This window comes from Oryx dammah, unplaced genomic scaffold (assembly GCF_014754425.2).
Source record: "Oryx dammah isolate SB20612 unplaced genomic scaffold, SCBI_Odam_1.1 HiC_scaffold_8, whole genome shotgun sequence".
NCBI lineage: Eukaryota > Metazoa > Chordata > Mammalia > Artiodactyla > Bovidae > Oryx > Oryx dammah.
Window position 1 is genome coordinate 44473657 of NW_024070192.1, and position 12344 is coordinate 44486000.

Consider the following 12344-nt stretch of genomic DNA (forward strand, 5'->3'; position numbering starts at 1 on the left):
CTGAAAAATAGAAAAATTTCATCAAAATTTTAATTTAGTATTCTATAGGTATGTAAACATATGTAAAGACTTGCCATATTTAAGATTTATTTTTCAGGCTTTTTTAAAAATTAATTTTTATTGGCGTACAGTTGCTTTACAATGTCATGCTAAATCAAGTCTTTTTTTGAATATGCCATGGCACCTGGTATACAGGGAATTTTAAACATAACCATCTCTTAGCAAATGAGAGACACTGTACCAGGCATTTTGCATTCTGTTTCATGATTTAAATTTATCTGCATGAAAATCCCATGAGGCAGATATTTTTATTCCAATTTTACAGCTCAGGAATGTACAGCTCAGAGCAATTAGGTAAATTAAATAAATGCCATGCTCTTCCATACTGCATAGCTGTTACCACATCACATGTGCTGTGCCTGCAGGCATAAAGGTGACTTCTGTTGCCTGAGAATCATAGGTGCCTGGATTACAAAAAGCCTTTCATGACTCTCTGTTTCAACTAACCAACCCCTTTTAGGACATCCCAGCTCATTATCTGCTCTCAGCTTGGGTATCACCAGCAATGGAGAATTTACTAAAAGTAGTCTGTATCTGGACAGCTTTTTCAGCTTGTTCTGCCCATGAGCAAAGAGCAATCATCCTGGGAGCGTCTACTGAGCGCTAAACTGAGGCCATTTGGTTCTGGCTGAGAGTCCTCTAGAATATCCAGGTACGGGTAGGAGAAGAGGGTGATGAGAAGGAACTGGGTTAGGATCTGCTTGAGTGCAACAAGAGCATCTCAGCAGATCACTGACTATGTGACCATTTGCTCTGTGCACAAGAAACCTGTTCCCCAGTGCCAGTGGGAAGCTGTGTTTTTTTCCCCCTTTCTTTAATTTGGTGACCATTTATAATTTTATTTATTTAAAAACTTTTTTGGAGTGTAGTTGCTTTACAATGCTGTGTTAGTTTCTACTGTACAGCAAAGTGAATCAGTTATATATGCATCCCTTCTTTTTTAGATTTCCTTTCCATTTAGGTCACCACAGGGCACTGAATAGAGCTCCCTGTGCTATCTGGTAGGTTCTCATTAGTTAGCGATTTTATATGTAGTGTCAGTGTACATATGCCGCTTCAAATCTCCTACCCCATCCCACCTCCCCCCTTTCCCTTGGTGCCCATACGCTGGTTCTCTATGGGGGAAGCTATGTTTTGAGTGAGACTCAAATCATACACACACGTGGACATATCCTCTCCACAAAAATGCATAACTGTTCCAAACAGAAATACCAACATTTAAAGAAGGGCAGTAAGCAGTGATCCAGCTTCTGAAAAGGTTAGCAAGGTCAGGGGAGGAATACCACACTGACCTTGCAGCTTCACGAAGTTCTGTGTGGATCATTTCTTTCTGCCCCGGGGAATGAGGTTTACTCCTACAAATGCTCATCTGCCTATGCCTTAGACTCTACACTCCTTGGTGGCGAGTTCTGTAATATGTGCAGGTATGTGTTACCTGAATGATCCCTGACAAGCCTCTTTAACCCAAGTGCCTCTCTTTCCTCATCTGTAAAATGAAGGATGCTGCTAATTACATTCTCTGCTTTATGGGAGTATGGCCAAACTGAGCTGCAAAGTGCAAAAAAAAAAAACCATGAGAAAAGCATCAAATCTATACAAAACAACAACAACAACTGTGCCTAGGTACTTCCCTGGTGGTCCAGTGGCTAAGACTCCGCACTCCCAAGGCAGGGGGCCTGGGTTTGATCCCTGGTCAGGGAACTGAGGCCACATGCTGTAACTAAAGAGCCTGCATGCCACAACTAAGACCCAGTGTCGCCAAATAAATAAAAATACTAAAAAAAAAAATTCCCAACTCAGTATTTGATGAAAGGGAATATGTAAACATAAACAATTTTAAGCTTAATGTTTACGATAAGTGAGATCAAATCTCTCTACATTTATCATGAAAACCAAAATGATTTTCCAAGCTTGGAGCAATGATTCCTTTGAAGCAATATTCAACATAAAAATTTTGATACTACAAGGTTGTGATTTGTTTTTTTAGTGTTCACTGTCTCATGACCTAACCTGTTGCAAAGATTAAAGCAAAATTTTCCAGTTAATCACAGAGGATTAATAAGGCCTCTATAATTCTGCATCAGTAAAAAAAAAAAAGAGCAGATCACAGAGTCCAATGCTTTTAGTCTTTATAGATTTGTTTTCTAAGTAACTTAAAAAGATACTTGTGAATATACTCTGCCTAATTCTCAAAAGTATTTGATAGCCTACAATAAAAGAAACAGAAATAATAAGGGTGAAGCAATTTGCAAAGAATCTTTTCATCCAATTCACAGCCATTTCTTCTTAATAATACCTATGAAACAGAATTCAGCTAGAGTTACAAATGAGATCCTCTATAGTTTCTGACACTGAAAATATTTTATTCACCGTAACTAAACAGGGAGCTGGTAGGAAATGACTTCTGGGCGAGGGGGCGGGCTGGGGTTGGGGGAGTCTGTGAAATGGACTGAACTACGGGACTTGAAGAGAATGAACATGAATACAATTATGAAGTGGATTAAATCAAGATGCAGCGCACGCCCAGATCACGTGTTTTATTTCCATTTGGATGTAACAGCTAGTTTCAGGCAGAATATGCTAAGACAGCCACACAAAAGGGAAATGAGTCATTGACATACCAGAAAAGCTTAGGCCAACTGGCTAGACGAAGACTCAGCCACGTCTTTTTCTGCCTCTGTTCCACTTCTATATCCTGAAAGCACCACCTTATCATAGGAGGGAAATCTTTTTGGCAAATGTCTGGGACACATCCAGCTGTACTCTTCCTCCATGTCACACACACACACACACACACATGTGCGCGCATCCACGAGGCTTAGGGATGCATGTGGTGTACACACCCACACCCACCCATCCACCCACCCACCCACCCACGCATCCAAGAGGCTTAGGGATGCATGTGGTTTTTTTTCCCCAGCAGTCTTACCTCCATAATTATGTTTGACCTAGACTAACATTAACATATTTTGCTCTTCCTGAGCAAGCAGCAATCAGCATGAGGTTCCACCTTCCTTGGATCATAGCCCATCATCCTTTCTCTCTCTCTCTCTCTCTCCTATTCCCACCAGCATAAAAGCCCTGGCACAGGAACTCTGTCTTGCTGACTCTCTGGTATAGTGCCCGGCATATTGTTGGTACTCAATAAACATTTCCTGGGTGAGCTGAAGAAATATTTTCAGTCTGTCCTAGAAGCTATCTGCTTTTTCCTCAGCCTAAAAGCTTGTACAAGTCTCCTCATTAAGTAAAAGACCAAAAAAGTCCACCGTTCTCTTCTCCCCACAAGCCATGAAATGCCCCCCAATTAAACCACCCATAATGTCAGCGCCCTTGTAGCTGTTTTCTCTCTCTTCACACCTTATAGCCAAGCTTCCTAAGAGAGTGGTGGTGGTGGTTTAGTCGCGAAGTCCTGTCAGACTCTTTGAGACCCCAGACTGTAGCCCCCCAGGCTCCTCTATCCATGGGATTTCCTAGGCGGGAATACTGGACCGGGTTGCTATTTCCGTCTCCAGGGGATATTCCTGACTCAGGGATTGAACCTGCGTCTCCTCCATTGGCAGGAAGATTCTTTACCCCAGAACCACCAGGGAGCCCCCCTCTTAAGAGATCAGTTTCTGTGCATCATCTTTACTTCTGTGCTGTTCATTCTTTAACAGTATTCTTCTGCAGTCCATTGCCTCCCTCCCTCCCTTTCATCTGTCCACCTACCCTTTTCCTCCCATCTTTCTTTCTCTCTGCTTCTGTAAATATATATCAATGCCTGCGATGTACTAGGTACTGCACTGGGAATATGTATTGAAAAGACAGAATCTCTGAAGTGGAAGTGCTCTTGATCTGTGCAAGAAACAGGTGTGTCAACTGGAGAGTCTTATACTGGGGTCCAATTCCCCTGGCTATGCAGGAGTGTGCTATACTAAGTGATGACCTGGAACAAGCCCAGCGCATGTACAGATGACAAGGAGCCCCATGGGAGAAACTGCTGAATTTCATTTAAAAAAGGTAGGTGAGAATAATGGATATACAAAGTTTTTTTTTTTTCTGGCAAATTGGCAAATGAAATCCAGTGCCAAGTGAGTAATTTGGTACAGGAGGCATGTGGATAGTTGTCTGGTAAGAGTGTAAAATGGCATAAGCGTTGAGAGAGCTAATCTAGAAAAATGTATAAAAAGCCTTGAAGAATGTATACGCGTTGGCCCTACAATTCCACTTCTAGGAATTCCTAAGGAAGCAATCATGGATATAAATAAATACATCCCTCTAAGGACACTCAGAGAAGCCTTAAGGGAAGCCTGGCATGTTTCAATACACGGGGTCACAAAGCATCAGACACGACTGAGCGACGGAACAACTAAAGACAATTATCATCGCGTTGCTTATAGTACTAAAAACTGGAAACATTCTAGATGCTCAACAGTTAAGGGCTGACAATGAAACAATATACAGAAATACATTTTAGTTCATTTTCAGCATGAAATACCATACAGGTACGCAAAGTTGTGCTGGAGAAGAATACTGAGTGACCTAGGAAGACATTTTCAGAATGTTTGCTCTGCATCGTTAAGGGAAATAGCAATTATAAAACAGAGTGTATTAAAAAAAAAATCTCATTTTTGGAAAACTATATCAGAATGCAAAAGAAGATACAGAAATGTAAACAATAGTTTGTATGTGTGCTTACAGATTTTTTTCTTTAGTGTCTTTGTGTACATTTCCCCAAATTTCCTCATAAAGAGTTACTTTTGTTATCAGAAAAAGTATTTTTAACTAGAGACACAAAAATTCCCTTCTGTTTTGGCTGCCTGTTGTCTGCTGGATGAAACCCAAATCCCTTTGCCTGATAAGCGAGGACTGTCACAATCTGGCTGCTCCCCGGCAGTGTCCCAGCCAGCTCTTCCGGGCAGAGACCCATATTCAAGGCTCCCCAAGTCACATGCATATCCATCAACAAGCTTTGTCTTTCTAAACCTTTGCCTGCACAGCCACACCTCTCCTTCCTCTCCAGCATGCTCAAAGGATTGCTGAACTCCTCATCCTTCTAAATGGCCTGCCTCTCCAGTTCCTGATCTCACAACTCCACAAGCCTTGGCACCAAAGTCGTTTCTGCCTCAAGGCCTTTGTACCTACCATTTCCCTGCCTGGCTTTGTCTTTAGACGACCAGCTCCTTTCCATCTTTCAAACCTTAAACGTCACCCCTGGGGATTTTCCTGGTGGTCCAGTGATTAAGAATCTGCCTGCAATGCGAGAGACCCAGGTTCGATCCCTGGGTTGGGAAGATTCCCTGGAGAAGGGAATGGCTACGACTGCAGTATTCTTGCCTGGAGAATCCCATAGATAGAGGAGCCTGATGGGCTACAGTCTGTGAGGTTACAAAGGGTCGGATGAGACTGAGTGACTAACGCTTTTGCAATGCAGGGGACTCGGGTTTGATCCCTGGTTGAGGAATAAGATCTCACATGCCTAGGAGCAACTAAGCTCATGCGCCACAGTAGTTGTGGCACGCTCCTGGAGACCCTGCGCCACAACAAAAGAGTCTGTGTGCCACAACTAAAGATTCCAAGTGATGTAACCAAGACCTGGTACAGCCCAATAAATGGGTATTAAAAAAAGAAGTCACCTCTGCACTTGACTTTTCCTGACCACTCTATCCAAAATAGGTCACCTCCTTTGATTCTCTGCCTCAGAACCCTGTTCTTCCTCCTTAGCACTTGGTACAGTAGAGAACTATTTTTATTTACTTGTTCACTCATTTTAGGGGGTTTGCCCCACTCGAGTATAAGCTCCAGGAAGACAGGGGCTATGATCTGACCCGAGGCCTCACACCTGGTAGAACAAAGTTCTTTCTGGAATGGACAGACAATGGGAAGGCCAGATGTTCTGTATGTATTCCTATGTCTTCCTGTGGGATGCTGTATATTCATCTCCACCAACCTTTCCCTGTCTGTATCTTTACTTGTTTGTTTATTTGGCTGCACAGTTTGTGAGATCTTAATTCCCCAACCAGGGATTGAACCTAGGCATATGGCAGTGAAAATGTGGAGTCTTAACCACAGGGCCACCAGGAAATCTCCCTTCTATCTGTATTTTTAAAACCATTAATGCAGTTGTTCCTAACAGACCCTGAAATGGACTGTAGGCCCTCTGGGATGGAGACTGGATACAGGGTCAAGGTCCTGTCACGCACTGCAGGTGCTCAACAAGCATGTGCTCTGAATGAATGGAGCAGGGGCTCCCAGTGGATGCAGGAAACCACTGCAACTCACACGCATGATGAGACACTGCCCACATAAGTCTTACACTTTGGGAGGACACAGGGTGAAAAAAAGTTTTAACTACATTTTATGAAGAATTCTGAAAGTGAAAGTCACTCAGCCGTGTCTGACTCTTTGTGACCCCATGGACTATACAGTTCATGGAATTCTCCAGGCCAGAATACTGGAGTGGGCAGCCGTTCCCTTCTCCAGGGGATCGTCCCAACCCAGGAATCGAACTGGGGTCTCCTGCATTATAGGCAGATTCTTTACCAACTGAGCTATGAGATTAGCAATTAGTTAGTTAACAATTAATTCTTGAGCTTCAAAAAAAATGAAGAACAGAAAATTACAAGATGCTGATGAAAGAAATCAAAGATGACATAAACAGATGGAGAGAGATTCCATGTTCCTGGGTAGGAAGAATCAATATTGTGAAAGTGACTATACTACCAAATGCTATCTACAGATTCAATGTGATCCCTATCAAATTACCAATGGCATTTTTCACAGAACTAGAACAAAAAATTTCACAATTCATATGGAAACACAAAAGACCCCAATTAGCCAAAGCAGTCTTGAGAAAGAAGAATGGAGCTGGAGGAATCAACTTTCCTGACTTCAGATTACACTACAAAGCTACAGTCATCAAGACAGTATGGTACTGGTACAAAAACAGAAATATAGACCAATGGAACAAGATAGAAAGCCCAGAAATAAACCCATGCACCTATGGGTACCTTATATTTGACAAAGGAGGCAAGAAAATACAATGGTGCAAAGACAGCCTGTTCAATAAGTGGTTACGGGAAAACTGGACAGCTACATGTAAAAGAATGAAATTAGAACACTTCCTAATACCATACACAAAGATAAACTCAAAATGGATTAAAGATATAAGTGTAAGACCAGAAACTATAAAACTCTTAGAGGAACACAAAGGCAGAATGCTCAATGACATAAAGCAAGATTCTCTATGACCCACCTTCTAGAATAATGGAAATAAAAACATGTAAACAAGTGGGACCTGATTAAACGTAAAAGCTTTTGCACAGCAAAGGAAACTATAAGCAAGGTGAAAAGACAACCCTCAGAATGGGAGAAAATAATAGCAAATGAAACAACTGACAAAGGATTAATTTCCAAAATATACAAGCAACTCATACAACTCAATGCCAGAAAAACAAACAACCCAATGGAAAAGTGGGGAAAAGACCTAAACAGACATTTCTCCAAAGAAAACATACAGATGGCTAATGAACATGAAAAGATGCTCAACATTGCTCATTATTAGAGAAATGCAAATCAAAACTACAATGAGATATCACCTCATACCGGTCAGAATGGCCATCCTCAAAAAGTCTACAAACAATAAATGCTGGAGAGGGTGTGGAGAAGAGGGAATACTCTTGAACTGTTGGTGGGAATGTAAATTGATACGGCCATTATGGAAGATGGTATGGAGATTCCTTAAAAAACTAGGAATAAAACCACCATATGACCCAGCAATCCCACTCCTAGCCATATCCCCTGAGGAAACCAAAACTAAAAAAGACACATGTATCCCATTGTTCATTGCAGCACCATTGACAATAGCTAGAACATGGAAGCAACCTAGATGCTCATTGAGAGATGAATGGATAAAGAAGTTGTGGTACATATACACAATGGAATATTACTCAGCCATAAACGGAATGCATCCGAGTCCATTCCGATGAGGTGGATGAACCTAGAGCCTATCATACAGAGTGAAGTGAATCAGAGAAAGATAAATATCGTATTCTAACTCATATAATACAAAATCTAGATGGTTCGGAAGAATTTATTTACGGGGCAGCAATGGGAGAAGGAAATGGCAACCCACTCCAGTATTCTTGCCTAGAGAATCCTGTGGACAGAGGAGCCTGGTGGGCTGCTGTCCATGGGGTCTCAAAGAGTCGGACATGACTGAAGCGACTTAGCATGCATGCATGCATTGGAGAAGGAAATGGCAACCCACTCCAGTATTCTTGCCTGGAGAATCCCAGGGATAGAGGAGCCTGGTGGGCTGCAGTCTATGGGGTCCCACAGAGTTGGACATGACTGAAGCGACTTAGCAGCAGCAGCAGCAGCAATGGAGAAACAGACATAGGGAATAGATTTATGGACATGGGGAGAGGAGATGAGAGGGTGAGATGTATGTAAAGAGTAACATGGAAACTTATATTATCATATGTAAAATAGATAGCCAACAGGAATTTGCTATATGGCTCAGGAAACTCAAACAGGGTCCCTGTATCAACCTAGAGGGGTAGGATGGGGAGGGAGATGGGAGGGAGGTTCAAAAGGGAGGGGATATATATATATACCTAGCTGAATCATGTTGAGGTTTGACAGAAAACAACCGAATTCTGTAAAGCAATTATCCTTCAATAAAAAAATGTATATGTTTCATTTTTTAATGAAAATAGGCTACTATACTAAATAAAGTTCTTATTTGACTACAAAAAAAATGAACAATAGCAAATCTAACATTGACGATAGAATTATAAGAAAACAGAAATATCATAGTGCCTTTGGGTCTGTCAAAAAGTGAAGAATTGTACTATATTTCTTAATCTAACAAATTATAGGCTCCTTGTATGGAACCCATAAATTGATGTTTGTTTCTTTTACAATGTTCTCCCAGAGAAACATTACAAATAGTGCAGGGCATTACAGACAAATAATGCAGGGCACTCACCCCAATTAAGGCAGCTTGACAGTGAGATGGTTTAGGACTTCCTAGCAGTCTAGTGGTTAAGACTCTGCACTTCCAATGCAAAGGGTGTGGGTTCGATCCCTGGTTGGGGAACTAAGATCCCATATGCTGTATGGCCAAATAAGTAAAGTAACTGCTGGATACTTAAAAAGAGGGTGAGATAGTCTAATTGAAGTATACTGAATGTAGAGATGCTCAGTGACTTGTGGGAGAAAACATTAAGTCTGACTAGTGCAGTTATTACTCAGTGAAATAACGCAAGCCTTTCAACTTGGAAGCCTTAGCCTCTCTTTGTGAAAGTGGTCAAACTGGATGGGTCCTGAGATAGTGTGTTGTTACGGGTCAGTCAAGTTTCTCTCTAAAGGGCCAGAGAATGACTGTTTCAGTTCTGTGGGCCAAACTGTACGCAACCACTCAATCTGGCTGCTGCTATGTGGATGTAAATGGACAGGCTGTGTTTCCACACAGTTTTATTTGTGGACAATGGAGCTGAATTTATATAAATATCAGGTGTCATGAAATGTTATCCTTCTTTTTGATGTTTTCCACTAACAGCTTCAAAAATGCAAAACCACCGAGGTGGTGGGCCAGGTTTGGCCCATGGGCCACAGTTTGCTGACCCCTGGGCTGGTTTATGAGAGTTTATCTTCAAGGGCAGCAGTGGGACAGTGAAGAGACGTGCTCTCAGAGGCAGAGCCTTGATCTCCGAAAGGTAAATTCTAGACTCCCCTGGTGTGCAGTGGCTGAGATTCTGCAATCCCAGAGCAGGGGGCCTGGGTTTGATCCCTGGTCAGGGAATTAGATAGCGTATCCTGCAACCAAGACTTGGTGCAGCTGAATAAATAAAAAGTAAGTATTAAAAAGCTAGGAAAGATTGAGGGAGGAGATAGTGAAGGACAGGAAGCCTGGCACACTGCAGTCCATGGGGTCACAAGAGTCGGACATGACTTAGTGACTGAACAAAGTGAAAGTGAAGTCGCTCAGTCGTGTCTGACTCTTTGCGACCCCATAGACTGTAGCCTACCAGGCTCCTCTGTCCATGGGATTTTCCAGGCAATAGTACTGGAGTGGATTGCCATTTCGTTCTCCAGGGGATCTTCCAGACCCAGGGATCAAACCCAGGTCTCCCGCATTATAGACAGACACTTTACTGTCTGAGCCACCAGGGAAGTCCAGCAACGAAAAACTCCACAAAGAGTACATTCCAACACTTGAGCATCAAGGCCCAACAGAAACAACTTATTTCTGAGACCAGAAAACAATGTCGGGGGCTGGATGGTTAACAGTCAATTTAAGACGAGGGGGAAAGATTTCATTCTTGGAAGCGAAGCGTGGTCTTTGAAGTTTGATTAGAAGTGTTTGGTTCACACTTTATGGGAGCACATTATATTAGTGCCTTTTCACTGCAGGATCAACAGAAAAGAAGTAACATGCCGCCATCCTCACATGGCTGCACCTGTGGTTGGAAAAGGCCAACGAACTGCTCTCTACTCAAGGGCTCACTGTCAGAGGACACCACTTCTGACAATAAGAGAGCCCAGAAATGTCCTTCGTTTCATCCAAAAAAGGCTCCCTCCGCACTTCTGACCGGTTTGGTTATAGAATGCATTCCCAGGGAGATGAGAGGAAACAGAGGTCATGTCCAGGGTCTCTTCTGCCCCCTCTCATTTCCTGTTCTAAAGTGTGCTTCCACTCTAAATAGTTTACTCCTTCTGCTTTGAATAATCTGGGTGCCTCGCATAGGCGAGGCAGCAGTGTCTAAGGGTACAAGATGCCGGGGTGCTTGTCTATTACGAATTAGCTGTGATCTGGGGCAAATTCCTCAACCTCTCTCTGTGCTTCAGTTTCTTCAGCTATAAAAGGAGGATAATCACTGTACCCACCTTCTAGAGCGGTGAGGTGTGTGTGTGGTAGTGCATGTATGGGGCTCTGAATGGAGCCTAGCATGGAGTAAGGACTGGATGAGTGTTAACTATTTTTGAATGTGTGCTTATGTGTGTGCTTACACACACACACACACCCACCCCCCCACCCCCCCCCGCGCGCACGCCCACACACACACACACACACCCCCACCCACCCACCCACCCCCTCAGCTGGCCAGGTCACTCGCTTTTCAGAGGGAATAAACTGGGGCTTAGTGGCCCAAGGCCACTCAGCTATGAATCTTCTTTTGATTATGAACCAAATGGTCCTTCAAAGGCTTTTAAATTATTGAATGTGATCTTCAATTTCCTGCCCTTTGCCTGTTGTGGAAGCTCCTTAAAGAAAATGTTGTATAAAAAAATCTTTAAAAAAAAAATCCACCTACTTGTAATCTATATGCAATAGAGGGTCTTAATTGTTTGATGTTAAGTTTATTTTTCTCATATGCTTTATGATCATTACCTTTTTTTAATCATATTTTATTATTTCCATCCCTAATATTCCTTCTCCTCTCTTAAATGTCTTTTATTGATCACCTACCATCGATTTCTTGAAATGTAAAAAAAAAAAACTATGTTCGTTCCCAGCCACAGAACTTTAAGTATTTCTTGACCTTTCAGCTTCACCTTTTGTATTTATCACTGCTATGCATGTAATGACAGGGTAGTTATCCTATAGTAACCCTCATTTAACTGCAAAAGAATGGTTGTGGCAAACTGAGCATGTAAAATGTAAACTCTTTGCTCAGTCATGTCCAACACTTTGCAACCCCATGGACTGTAGCCCACCAGGCTCCTCTGTCCATGGGATTCTCCAGGCAAGAATACTGGAATGGCTTGCCATTCCCTTCTCCAGGGGATCTTCCTGATCAGGGATTGAACTAAGGTCTCCTGCACTGCAGGCAGATTCTTTACCAGCTGAGCCACCAGGGGACCCTTAAGCAAAAGAATGTTCATGGAAAACTGAATATGCTTGCTGTTAAAAAAGTAAACTATTCTGGGAAAACCTAATTCCTCCTAATGCATAGGTTGCTGTTTAGTCACTAAGTAGTGGCTGTTTCTGACCCCATGGACTGCAGCACGCCAGGCTTCCCTGCCCTTCACTATCTCCTGGAGTTTGCTCCAACTCATGTCCACTGACTCGGTGATGCCATCCAACCATCTCATCCTGCCACCCCCTTCTCCTCCTATGTATAAGTACAATAACTAATTCATACGGCCATGGTAGGTCAGCAGAGATACAGTTTCAAGTTTATAAGGGCTGCTGAGACAAAGGCAACCCAGATAAGTAGTATTCCTGGAAACTTGATGCAAGAAAAATGTGTACGTTAAGGAGTCTTTGAATTAAAAAGAACTGTTAATACCCAGAA

The 12344-nt window shown here is 42.5% G+C and overlaps 1 protein-coding gene across 1 annotated transcript in view; it reads right to left on the reverse strand.

The window, feature by feature from the left end:
* MYO1D (myosin ID) overlaps positions 1-12344 on the reverse strand; it is a 361445-nt gene that overhangs the window by 52175 nt on the left and 296926 nt on the right. The window lies entirely within an intron of this gene.